This window comes from Meleagris gallopavo, chromosome 1, assembly GCF_905368555.1.
Source record: "Meleagris gallopavo chromosome 1, MGAL_WU_HG_1.1, whole genome shotgun sequence".
Taxonomy (NCBI): domain Eukaryota; kingdom Metazoa; phylum Chordata; class Aves; order Galliformes; family Phasianidae; genus Meleagris; species Meleagris gallopavo.
This window is the reverse complement of record NC_139404.1, coordinates 144,296,413-144,310,499: the sequence shown is the minus strand read 5'-3', so window position 1 is coordinate 144,310,499 and position 14,087 is coordinate 144,296,413. Positions and strand designations below refer to the sequence as shown.

General features: G+C 34.2%; 1 protein-coding gene and 1 pseudogene across 1 annotated transcript in view; one reads left to right on the top strand and one right to left on the bottom strand.

Annotated features, from left to right (window-relative positions):
- GPC6 (glypican 6) overlaps positions 1-14,087 on the top strand; it is a 732,688-nt gene that overhangs the window by 510,395 nt on the left and 208,206 nt on the right. The window lies entirely within an intron of this gene.
- On the bottom strand, positions 6,688-6,820 carry LOC146545672 (U2 spliceosomal RNA; annotated as a pseudogene).

Below are 14,087 nucleotides of genomic sequence, written 5' to 3'. Positions count from 1 at the left end.
GATCCACCAGAAATTGCAGTAACAGATTTTTCACAAATGGCCTTTCCATAAGTTTGTTTTTTCTTACTGAATAGCAGTAAGACATGCCTGGCTTCATGAAGAATTCTAGGAAGGCTTCATTTATTCTTGTGACTTTATTAATAAGAAATCATGAACCTGCATTAACCAACCAATTTAGATAAGACCATCTGTTGTCTAATAAGATGTGACTGTAATTTGAATACTGATTTTGTAGTAAGTGTATTATGGGATGAAGGACAAGCAGATATTAGCTTTGTCTCATTAACTTCCAGGAAAAAAAAAAGTGGTTAGTTTACCAGTATGGAACATGAAATGTTTTTTTCTTTAACTATTAGCTCATTTTGTTTACAAATAGATCTCCTGTCTCTATTTTCCCTACAATATTATACAAGACACCAGAAACAAAAGGATAATGTGATATGAAACATGTTTTAACATCCTTATATGTTACTAAGCATTGGCAATAAATACACTTTGTTCTTAAGACTATTTTGATTCTCTTTGGTGCTACATGATGCCCTGACTGTCGTGACAATGAAATAGCAAGTTCTATCTTATCAAGATCATCTCATTGCTATATGGTCTTGATTTATTTAGGTGCCCTTTCTGGGCTAATACATGAAGCTAACGTCAGCTAAACACTCAGAGCGCTGGAAAACAATCCTTCCAAGCACATGTAATGCTAACATATCAGCTCAGACTCTCCCAACAGCCGAGTTTTTAATGTCTGTTAACTAATACTGTAAATTAAGTTTTAACGTTCACCATGATGCTGTTATTAAAATTCATTGTGCAGTTAAATAGCAGGATACATTTTTCTTCGGACCTATGAACACAGGAGTTAAACCATATACATAAAGATTTAGTAGGAAATAATTGCAGGTCATCTGTGTGCCAGTGACTTTTCAAAAGCCGCATTTTGAAAGAGGGATGTTGTTGACTTTGCACCAGATTTTTGTTGAACAATTCCTTTCAATTCTTCTGTGTCTGTCTTTCAATACAGAAAACAAATGGTTAACAAGGAATACAGTACTACTAACTTGAAGATACTATTAAAAATTTAAATTATGTTAAATGAGACATAGCCTTTCAAAATTTGTTCATATTCCCTTAGGACTCTATCATCTGGAGTATTCAGTAGATCATGGCCAGCAGAGATTTGCTTACTTCTGGAAGTTTTAATTGAGAAAATGAAATTAATAATGTATACTGGAATAATGTATATTAGAAAACTCCACAAAATTAAACAGATTGGTGTTTTATCAGTATCACCAAGCTCTTTAGTCTCTTCATAAGTTCCATTCCTTTATTTATTTATTCTGATGTCTATACACTTCTAATTTGCCTGAAATTTTAGCAAATTATATTATAAGCTAAAACTGTTGAAAAAAATCCCATGGAGGAAGCCCAAATATACAAGGTACTAAATTTCCTTTCACTCCTTGCAACTGACTTCCTCACTGCAGATATTATGTTAAAAATTACATCAACACGTTTTGCCCTTCTGTGTTTCACATGCCATAGATACAGGGACATAAAACAAAAAGTGATACCAAGCTTCCTTTCTCTCTGCTCTGCTGGTGTAATCTTTACAGTCTACTGAACACTAGCTGAAATTCAGGAACTGATGCTGACTCTGAAAAGTAAGGGACCTTTCAGAAAAACAGCTGGCGATCCTATTTCCTAGTCAAAGGTGGAAAACAATACAGTATCTTGCTGAGAACAGCCTGGCCACGTCTGGCACCAGGATCAAAGTGGGTTATAGTATGTAGAAGGGGGTCGCCATGGGGATGTACTGGGCTCTTCTTACCTCCATGGTAAGAGTATGCTCATCTCCAAAGAACAGGGTGTTTCTAAGCCTCTATGAAAGTAAAAAAATCTGATTCTGCAATGGATTCTCTTAATAAAAAGATACAGTTATTGTATTGACTTTTTCAGAGAGGTAGGATAATGAGTTTTCTGTGCAAATTAATGATGTATCAACAGAAAAGAAATTACATAAGGTGAAATCTTTAGACAGAATTGAAAGAGCACATTTCATATTTCACGAACAGAAAAGATTCACTGTGTCTCCTCACTTCTTAACAGACCCTGAAGTGAAAATTCTGTTTCGTCATAAATTCCAATCTATCAGTCTGGACAGAGAGCTACTTTATGTTTTCATTGCATTCAAATGGTTTTAAAGCTGTAAAAGAATATCCTCAGAATTTTCTGAAGCAATTTATATTTTAGTAAATCTGTATAGCGAGATGTAAGGAGCCAGGAGCCTTTCCTATTTCCAGGAGCACAAAGTCTTGGCAAGCAAATAAAATCCAAGCAGAGTGAAAATGTATTGCAGGTGTCAATCACTAAGACGCAAAATCAGAAGATTCTTCATAAACATGCACACACACAAAGATATGCTATAACAACAGGCTCAAAAACTTACAAATAATTTCATAGCATGCCAGTCATATTTTTTTTCATTTGTATCTTTATATGTTGATTTTGCTGACATATTTTTGGATTTCTAAGATCAAAATGCAGTTTTTACTTCCAAGAAATATGCAAGTCAAAAAGTAAAGGAAGGAGATTGCTTTTCAACAATAGCTTGGCTAAGTTAAACACATGACAGTTTTCATTATGTTGTGGAAGATCTTTTTTGAGCAAGAATAGTTACACTTGTTACATGTTTTACAATTTAAGGCAATATGTTGTACATGTGAATTCTGTTGCACAAATCACATTCAGAAAGCAGTCACTGTAGCTTTCTGTAGGGGGAAATAAAAGCTTCTATTTCCTTATTTATTATAGCTATGGTTAATTCAGGATGGCAAAAAAATGTGTGACTGACAAAATTTAGTGACAGTGTAAGGGCAAATTAGTGCAGGATCAGTGGTCTGACTATTGATTCTTATTATGGGATCTTGCTGAAATGAAATCATTATCTAATTAGACTTGTACTTACACTATAAATGGTTCTCAGAATAGATTGGTCTTAATGTCCGCAAATTCATCTTCACTTTTCTTTGTAATTCAAAATGTGAGTTGAAAGTTTAAAAGAAAATTTTCATTTATCGTACTTCAAATGCTACTGCCTGTCATTTTCCACAAAAATCAAGCAAGCAAAATACATTTTCACTCTTCCATTCGGGACAGACAGTGAAATCAAATAATTCTGCATTCAAGAAACATCTTAAAACATCTGAAGATTTCCAGACCGAATGTACTCTACATTGCATTCAAATGTTTGAAAGATCTTCTTCCTGTATTTGTGTGACCTAAATTTGTATTTATTTTCTGAAGTCTCAAGAACCCTGAGATTCTAGACTGTAATGTTTCTGTTGACACAAAATATTTGGATTTATAGGAACTCACTGTCTAGTTCACTGGCATTTAAGAAACATCAAGGACTTTGCTTAACAGGAAATCTATTAAAAAAGTTTAAATTAAATTAAAGCCTCTACATAATGATGCCAGGATTCATTGACTACTCAAAATAACTTTGATTCCTTTTTATAATCTTGATTTGCTTGATTTTGATTCAGACCTATTTGGCAAAGTTGTGACTGAAAATAACTTATCATTAATTTGGCTCACTATTTTGTTTTTAATTTGATATGACATATCAGTGTTATGTTCCAGACCAAGCCCCACATGTTGTCTACTTTTGGTTTTGAACACCTAGAAATAAGAAAATGCAACTGATGAACATTGCACTATTCTCTGAAAAATAATGTGTGAAAATTAACAGAATACACGTCTTAAATACAGGGTTATATTTATCATTTTAAAACATGGATGCATCTAATTCTGTGCTTGTGTATTATACAGGACAAATCCAGCCTCACTCAGGATATGAGTCTTAAATAAATAATAGTTATATTGAAGGGGATATCACAACTCAGTGAGACTGAAGTTTCATTAAAAGTTAATGAGAGATTTAGACTACCGCTGATCAAACACAGAAAAATAAATCTTCTTCATTTTTATAATAAAAACTAAATCTTCTGAGTTTAATCTGAACCTAGCTGCATCCCACCATGTTTATAAAAGATTTTTCTTCTTTTTTTTCTTTTGTATACAATATTTTTAAATTAAAAGAAGAAAGATCCCATGTAGTTCACAGAACGTCAAAGATAATAAACCTGTACTTGAAACAAACACAGTTTTCTGCAAGACTCAGAGTGAGATAGCCAAACGTTATTTAGTCCAAGGTGCTCAGCAAACTTTTGGTTTAGATACTTTTCTCCTCCAAATGTTATTCTCATTTAAATATTTTTCTTGAGAGAGACATAAAAAGTCAGAGTGTCAGATGGGGAAGTAGCATAATAGCTTCATGTAATAACCTTACTGCTCACAAACCAGGCATTCATGAAATCAACAAATAAAGTGTAGTGTGAAATGTATTTTGCTTACTAGTTTTGTAACTGGTGAGTAGACACTAAGTACAGTAATATCATATATGCTCCTAAACAATGTATTCTGTGTTTCTTAGTTCTCATTTTTTTTCTTGCACAAACGTACCTGAACATGCTCAGGGCAAAACTTTTATGGTGTTAGAAATGGAAGACAGTCAACAAAGACATAGAGGGGTGCTGCAAAAAATAAATTGATGAAATAAGGGGCAGATTTCCTAAGGACTAGTTGCTATCTAGCAAGTAATTTTACACTTCCTATACGAAGTGTGAAAGAAAGCTTATCCTTTCAACTGATGGCAACCATTCCTTGTATATAATATTTATTCTGAAAGCTTTGCTAGTGTGTAAAACTATAGATCAAAAGTACTGTTTCACAAGCTGTAAAAACTGTTGAAGTTCACACCTCTTTTCCTTTAATCTCTTTCTTTTTTAAATTTCACTTATTTATGGTACATGGAGGTGATAGAACAGTGCCCATCAAACAAAACTTTTGGCAAATCTCAGCTTATTTTATTTATTTGTAGAATGTTCATGGTATAATTTTTGGTGGACTGTGGACTGAAGTACAGAGTAGTCGTGATACAATTAGATGTAAAATTAACAACAAAGATGAAAAAAGGACTAGTTTTAAACTATGTTTTTTCTCTGTAAGATAGAAAGCAGTGTTTCAGGGAGAAAAGAGCAAACTGAATGCTCCGAATTTAAAGTGGTCTCAGTAATTAATCTTGAGGCCATCTATCAGATGTCTTTTTACTGACATGAGGAATTGGCAGATGATCTGTTTGATTCCTTGTGCAGAGGTACCTGTGCTGCAAAATCCAGTTGCTGTTGGATTTAATTGGCTGTTATGTTTAAAGTGTCATATGTAAGGATTCTGAAAATCAGGGAAGCATAAACAAGTTTACTCTTTCTATTGCTCTGGAAGCAATCCTTTAAATCCAGGCAGTGAATGAGGTGTCCAAGAGACCTTGCATTGCTTTCAACTTTACTGCCCTTCACCATGTGAATAAGAATTTGAACCTTGGTAGTTGACAGTGCACTTTTCACTCAGTTGCAGTTTTACAAAGAAAACAAGGTATTGTCTTTCCTCTAGTTTTTGAAGTTTTCAGTACCCTTTTAAGACAGAGATCTTTAAAAATGGTATTTTTCTAGAGGTATTGTCAGAAACGATATATTTTTTATTACATGAAGAGACATGGTCAAATTGTACATTTTTGCACTGGTTTGTAGCTCCTGAGCTAAAGCTGTCACATTCAGTAACTGTTCCAGTATCCACCTCTAGATATAGATGACACTGGTGGGTCTGTAGCATTTCTCACACCCTCTGGAAAATCTGTCCTCTCTGTGAAGGTTTACAGAAGTTATATCCTTGTTGTCTTTTTCACTGAAGGTGAATGATATTGCTACACTGATGAGGAAATCTCTCCTGACTTGTGAAATACCTTTGCGTTTTGCACGTGACTGAGACTTGTCTTCATTTTAAAAGGTTTGGAAAGAGGTTGTGGTAGTGTAGTTGACAGTTCATCCATACCGGAGATGGTAATGATGAGACATCTTTCAGTGGGCTTTATAAATGGATATCTGGCATCAAGAGCACCTTTATGGTTTGAACATCTTTATCCCTGTGGTTATGGAGCCCAAACCACTAGGTAGATTATACTTCTGTACATAAATTGTGCTCCAACATGTTTTATAAATCAGGTGGCTTAATCAGATAAAGACAAATGGCCATGAAATAGCTTAAATAGAAATTTACTGCCAGGTAGCCATTACGCTGTGCTGTGCCTTAGTTTTACTGGACCTTCTGATTCAGCTGGTTGTAAATTCAGTCATGTGCCACTTAGAGAAGTCATTCACTCGTGTTGGTGATGTCTGTTCAGCTTCAACATGAATGGACTTTTGCTACCTAGCAAGGATTCATTGAACAGGTTATAGGAAATCTTTCACTTTTTAAAAGAGAACTTGTTATGACAGGGGAGAAACACAAAAATTGCTGTCCTCACCTGACTGCAGGTTTATTCAGGGCCAGTTCATTCCAGAGCACAATTTAGTCTGCTACAGCTGTTATAACACCACCCCACTGAGTGCTGGGTGGTGGTGGTAGTGTGGCCACTGATTGCCCACACAGAAAGATCTGTGGAAGCACTATGAATCGAGATTTCACCTACAAAAAATATCAGAACATACATGGTGCTTTTATGCGCAGATATCTCATCCTGACATGTAGTCACAATGTGACCATGGTACCTAGAAATATTGCAGTACAGATTGGTGCTGTTATGTCTTCCTCAGCCCTTCATATCCATTTGATGTAAAATCTTCAAGGTGAAAATGTATCAGGTATTAAAGCAGTAAGAACAGACAATGCTCTTGTTCTTAGCCAACAGCTGAGAAGATTGCACCTGGGCTTCAGTGTTAGCTACAGAGCACTTCCAACCCACTAAGGGTGATTTAGGATCAGTGTTTCCAGGGGATGTTGACAGATCTAAATTATAACACATACATGAGTGATTTCCGCAGGTGATAAGGTAAGAAATGTAAATAAGACAACTACAGTCATTTGCGGTGATAACTGAAATTATTATTTTTAAACTGATTATGGCAAAATATCTGAGCCAAATAAAATAATATTAGACTATATATTTTCCCAGTTGAATGTCTACTGTTCATTTTCACATTTACAGCTCTGCTGCTTCTTAGGTCCCAGTCAACACAGAATGCATTTTCCTGTTCAGTTTTGGATAGATAAAATATTTAAAGAACAACTTACCTGCTGAGGATTTATGAAGAATGAAACATTGAAAGAAATGTTTTTATATGCTTGTAGACTCTACTTCTGTTCGATCAAAATTTCATGGTAGAATACATCAAGATTTAATAGTAAATTTCACATTTAACCTGCTTCTACCTAAAAGGAAAAAGCAAATCTGATTGTCAGATATGTTTTTGTAGTGTAGATTTTGATCTGCCTTCTGAAAACATGAACAAATAACAAGCTTAAACTCAAAGAATTTTCCTTTATTTGATACTTGCTTATTTCAAATCAAAGTCACAGTATGTTTACTGTCTACCAAGATATTTTCCAAAAATTGTAGTACCAGAGCTATGTTTTTTAATAGAGGCATTTTGCTAGGGTGATTGATTCCTCTGTTAATTGTCAGGGTAAAGAAAATGCATGACATTTTAGTATGGATGCACATGATTTCAATTTTTATATGCTTATGTGGAAGAAAGATTGGTCTTTTGCTCAGGACTACTTTGTTTTGTTTTAACAACATCCAATAAAATATTCTCAGGGAATTTACATATTTGGCTTTGTATTATGTATTCATCCAATTTCAGACACTTTGTTCTTGTTCAGTGCACACTGTAGAGACAAAACACTGAAAAGAAGGTACGTTCTTATTGCAGTGACACTAATTTTCCTAACTTTTCTCAATTTAATCTCTTTCCTACATTCCTTTTGCATTTGCTAGGAAGTAGAACACGTGGACACTTACGAGGACTCCTCTGCTGTTATATCATTTTGTCTGTAGGGGACAAGAAATTTATTATAAATAAATAAATAAAAAGGTAACATTAAATAAAATTATAAAATAAAATATAGCTCCATTGTGAGGGAAGATACAAATCTGCTTTTTACACTGCAGTTCCAAAAGCAGCAAGTGCAATACTCAGCAGAAATGTGGGCATACATCCCATAAACAGGTCATTGCAGACTGTAGACATCATCCCAAGGTGCACTTGCGCATCTGTTAAATATTTTATATACGGTATTTATATTTACAAGTAGCTTTTTGAAAATTTAACAAGAGGATTTGAAAGACCATAAAAGAGGAAATGTTAACATGGAGCTATAAGGTGATCTCACATGATTTGGTCCCACATAATGCAGTGGGCATTTATGGTGCCTATAAATAGATGGTGAGCTATTTATAAAGCATTTCTCTACTTCTGTGCTACTCTGAATATATTACCAAGATATTGTGTTTCATAATGAGGAGCCAGTTCTTGACTATTAGTTCGTGGCAATGTGTCTGACTAGATCCTTCCTGGGATGCGCTAAAGATCTGAAAGCCTTCTGCATTTTAGAGGTCAGGAAATAGTTTAAGACATTTGTAATTCTGTATGATCCACAAGGAATTTGTTTTACTGTCCAGTCTATTATCCTTCATCTTGTGCTTCTTTCATATCATGAAATGAAGCAGAAGTATTATATTCTGTTGTGCCCCAGACAACCAACATAGAATCGTAGAACATCTTGCTCCCTACTGGGATTGAGGGTATACAACAAAAAGCCAGTCTTCAAAGTAGGCTTAGCATTCATTCCTGAAGTGATGACTGTATTTTTGCACCCATCTTGTTTCTGGCAAGGTGTGACCAGCTTACTGCCCAAGAATGGATTTGATGTTTCATTTCACAACTCAGAGAAATTTGCTACTTGGCATTTTGAATTTAGTGTGGTGGGACCTAGAATATGGAAAATAAGAGAAATCATATTTTCCTTGGTTTGTTTTGTTGTTTATTTGGTTGTTTTTTTTCACAGGGCCACTTGTGCTATTTTTCCTTTTGAATTCATTCAAAAAAATGTTCAGAGTACAAATTGGATGAAGCTTTTCAAGCAAACAGAGACATCAACATTGGAGTTGCCTACTTGATTATCTTCAATGTGTCTTTTGCATCAGAACTCCATGTATCTTAGAGCAGGAAGGAGCTGGAACATATTGGGTCAATCTGTCGTCACCTGTCAACTCAAATCATTGCATAACTTATCACTGGCTAAGATTGCCAATATTATGTCCTCATTTATTTCTTTCTCATCTGGGCTAGTGTGCTCTTGCTGATACTGCACAAGTAAGACATCCCACAGCCTTCTATACCCCTCTTCATGTCCTTTTTAAGTCAGTAAAATAATTCACAGGCCAGTGGACATTGAACAAGAATTTTTTGTGAGTTCTTGATAGTACTTATTAGGGATCAGAACAGTTTTGCTGCTCTCTCTCTGTTTGAGAAAATAGATTTTCTTCTCAAATGCTTTTCTATTTTGCGCTCTGAATCATAGGTAGTCAGCAAGACTTTGCTCTCAGAAATTTATTCTGCATATCAAGTTTCTTGGCTGTTGTAAGTAGGACTGACTTGGTCATTCTTTACATCATTTTCTTATCCAGATAATGCTGCACAATATGCCTAATTGCTTGATTTGATCATTATCTTTTGCTGTAGCAGCTATTTTCTTTTTGTATCTCAACTCTTTTTCAGAATTTTCACTTCTGTTTATCCAGGAGTTCAATTTCCAGGTTATCAAGTACCACCCCTTCAATTTGTAATTTGTTGCTGAGCAATACGTAAAGTATTGCTGCATCTTTGTAATTTTTCTTTTCCTCCCAGTGAGCACAAATCCATTTCTGCTTGATTATACAGAACCTTATCTGGCCTTTTTTTTTTTTTGCCATCCTTTCTTACTGCATCTTTCAACTTCATTCTTCTCCTGAGTAACTGTTCTGCAAGGCAACTGCACATCATTGCTCAGCGATATCCTCCTGCTGTCTTTGTTGGAAAGAAAAGATGGATTCATCTTTCTTAACTTGAAACGTGTGCATGAAGACATTTATATAGTAACTCTTTTTATAGCACCACAAGAGACAGTAACATACACCTATATTAAATGATTGTTTTTAGGTTGAAATGAGTCAGAAATAAACTTGGAAGCATAGGTCAGATTTAGATATTACTGTATAGTCAAGAAAATAGTACTAAAGATCACTTCTAAAGTTCTACACTGTATGTATTTTCTTTTTGATCCCCAAATTACAGAAGATTCTGGGGAATTTCTGATCCTATTGCTCGCAGCCATATATAAATCTATTTTGCTTTGGTTCATTCTCCAGTATTGTGGGTTTATTTCTCTGTGCTATCAGTCTCCTAGACTTCTGAGTGGCATCTGATAACATTATTGAACTCTGATTTGTCACCGAGGGCACTTTCATTGCTCCCCCTGCTGTCTTGCACTGCAGGTCCCCATAAACAATATTTATGCCATATACATAAAAACTGCAATAGAGAAGATGACAAGCATTTGGTCTAACACAGCCATGAACAGATCCAGGTCACAGAAAGGAAACAGAAATTACCAAGTAGTATATTTCTTACCAGTCTTTCAGTGTTTGAATGCTTCATTTTGGCTACCAAATTACAGCTAATCTCCTCCTCCCCTTGTTCTCTGGAGACAAAGCCCAATTGCAGCATTACAGTTAAGTTAAGAATAAATTAAGAATTGCACTCTTGATTTGATTTCTATTGGCTCAAACAGCAAGATGTCTTTTGTTGACTTTACTGTACATTTTCTGTTTAAATAATTTGCGTGTTCAGACTTATACCATGTAATTATCTGTGTTTGAACATTCTCCCAAAATATTTAAAGTAGTTTTTGTTTCTGACCTCTACCAGTTTGACTTACGCAGTTCTGTTTTCAATCCTGGAAAATTTAGTGCTTGCTTTCCTATTAAGCCAAGGCCTTCTTATCTAGCTGAAGCCACATACGTTTTACACAAGCACAGAAGAAACAATCATGCTCTCTTCCAAGTGAGATACAGTAGGAAAGCAGAGGAACTGCTTTTCATTAAGAGAATTTCTTAAACTTCATGTTTCAGCAGAGAATGTAGAATCTGAAAAACCTTACAGTTGTGAGATTCTTTCCTTATTTCTGTATAACAGGACACTATTCATCTCCTGGGAGTGGAATGAAGAAATTATTACAAAGATTTGTCACCTCATCTTTGCCCTTACAATGCTGGAAAAATGGATTCCACACCTCAAATTTTATTTAACGTGGGCTTGTTCACACAGTAGATGAGAAAGAAAAATATTTTTCCAATTTAGAGGGCAGATTTTTCAGCTCAATAATATCTCATGGGATGTAAATCCTTGTATCCTGAACTATTTTCTCAACCTGCACTATTTTCAGTCTAAGAAATTCCTGGTTTAATGATCCTTGTAAGCAAACAATGATCTTTACACCTAGTTCATTTGCAATTGATTATTCCTCTGACATATAAAACAGGATTTATGAAGAACATTTTAATATCTAGACATGGGTATTCAAGCATTTCAGATTGTAAAAACTAAGTTTAAAAAAAAAAAAAGCTTCAAATCATCACTGAGAAGTGACACAAGAGAGAAAAAATAATTAGCACTTCACAAAATATCCTGTGACTATAACTCTTCAAGTACCTTTCTAAATTTGGATTTTTCATATTCAAGTAAACTGATATGCAATTCTTTTCAGCTCCCTAATAATAGGGAAACCTATTCTTTTCCTCTGAATGTAGATATTCAGTCTCACAGTTAAGTAAGCATTTGAGCATTTTGTCCTTGTGATTTTTTGACCTTGACTTTCACGGAAAAATTGTGAAATTCCGCAATTCATGTCTCCTATAGTGATTTGCTGTTTTAAGTGCAATTTCCTCATGAGACTTACAGTTTTTATTTTTCTACAAACAGTTTCAGAACTACACGTATTTATAACTTAGGCGAAACACAGATGAGAGTGATATTTATAAGCAGCTTTAAATTTTCTGGTGCAGAACTTTTCCAATTTTATCCATCTAAATGTCTATTAAAACTACCTATTATGTATAAGTTTTTCATCTCTAAGATGGAGGAGTGGTATCTATCTGCCTTCCAGAACTATACACATACAGTTACACAATTAGAGATATACTGAAATGAGTAAGTATGAAATATAGCCCATATTTTAATAAATGTTGGAAGGAAATGTAGTTTCTTATGATTTAAAAACTATGAATAATGGTAAGGGGCATCTCAAAGAAGAATTTCTAAAAAAAACTTTGGTTCCTCTGAGTGACAATGGAGTAAGTGCTTAACATTGCACAATTTGTATCAGAAAGTAATATGTAACTTCTTTTTTATGTTATTAAACTTTAGAGTTCAGCTATTCACTTTAAATCGTTTTCCAATAATTTAAGAATATGTTAAACTTTTAATGATATATTTTTTAGAAATTTATTTATTAGATATGAAATTATTAAAATTAAATTTAGAATGTTTTAAATCTTATCATGTTCTTGAGACATGGTATCCAAGAATTGTAGGAATCTTGAAGCTGTTCAACTGATTGTTGATTGTTTTACTTTTATTTCGGTATAATTCAAGCACAAAGTCAAAGATACTAATACAAAGCCATAGTCCTCAAAACAGTTCTTCTACCTTTCAGTCACCTGGGGTTCTATGAACTGATAAAACGGTAGATAGCATTTTTTATTTATGAGATCAGTATTAAATCAGACTTTTGGTTGGTATAAGCAAGTATTTTCAAAGTGACCTTCTACAACATAAATTCCCAGTTGAGTATGGCTGAGGCACTATTTCCATTTATATATCAGATTGTGCCGTATGAGCAGTTAGCTCAGATCTTAGAATCGAAGAACCAGACTGAAACAATAAACAGCACTTAAATAATACATTCAAATATGTTATGAATATTTATATCTGCTCTAATTAGATACATTCTGTCATATTTTCAACTGAAATCTGTTGAAAAATAACTTGTTTGATATCTAGAATATTAAGCAAAATCAGCAGTAATATAATGCTTGTGAAAATAGCCAAAATGTGAACAAGAAGCAAATGAATCACTTGGGTCTAGCTGTAAGCAAATCTAGTTTGAAGAGAAGAAAGAGAGAAAAAAAAAAAAAAAAAAAACACAACAAAAACATTAGTAGCTAAGCCTTATTTGTTTCCCCTATTTAAAAACAAATAACATAAATCAATAGGTAGTAATTGTATCCTGCTGAGAAGATAGTGTCAAAGATATATGATGTAAAGCAGTGAGCAAACTGGACTGATGTTTAGTTTTTATACTGAATTTAATTAAACATCAAACAAAAGAAAAAAGTACCTGTGCCTCGTAGGATAGGTAATCTAACAGGTTCTGGCAGTTCTGCACAGCCTATGAAGTATACCTTATTATACACATCAGTTTGACCCCATCTACATCAATCTAAATGTTTAATTGAAATTACAATTACTTTGAGACTTACTTCATGAGATCAGAAACAATTTTTTTGTTATTAGAAAATGTTTCCTTAGTTCTAGTTTATTGAATACAATAAAGAACAATTATTAAAGGAATTAAAAGTTTTGGTCTTTCTTCTCTTCTGAAATGCACCATCATTAATTTCTCCTTATGTCTTATTTGAATTTGTATATAGTTTTGGGTAGGAAATACTAGAATTATACTGTTGCATTTTTTTGGATAGGAAATGTTAAAATTAGACTATCAAGTTGCCCACAGATATATTAACATTTGGTGGATTAGAATGGGAGGACTACTTGTCTCAGTTGCATTTCCCTAGGAGTTGTTTGAGACATGCTAATGCACGCAAGATTAGGCTCTGACCTGGGAACATGTATAAACATTACATTATTATCCCCCTAGACCTAGTTGAGGCTCTTGAAGTAACTAGGCTAGGAACAAAATTATACTTGAACACAGCTCATTTTTTCCATTTATACTGTTATGTTGGAGGCAGGCTACATAGATAAAAAATGACATAAAAATTCCTCAGTTTCTCAGAGGATCATGCCTGCATAGGACACATGACAGTGGGTTGTTGAGTGGGGAGATGAATGATCTAACCAATGGAA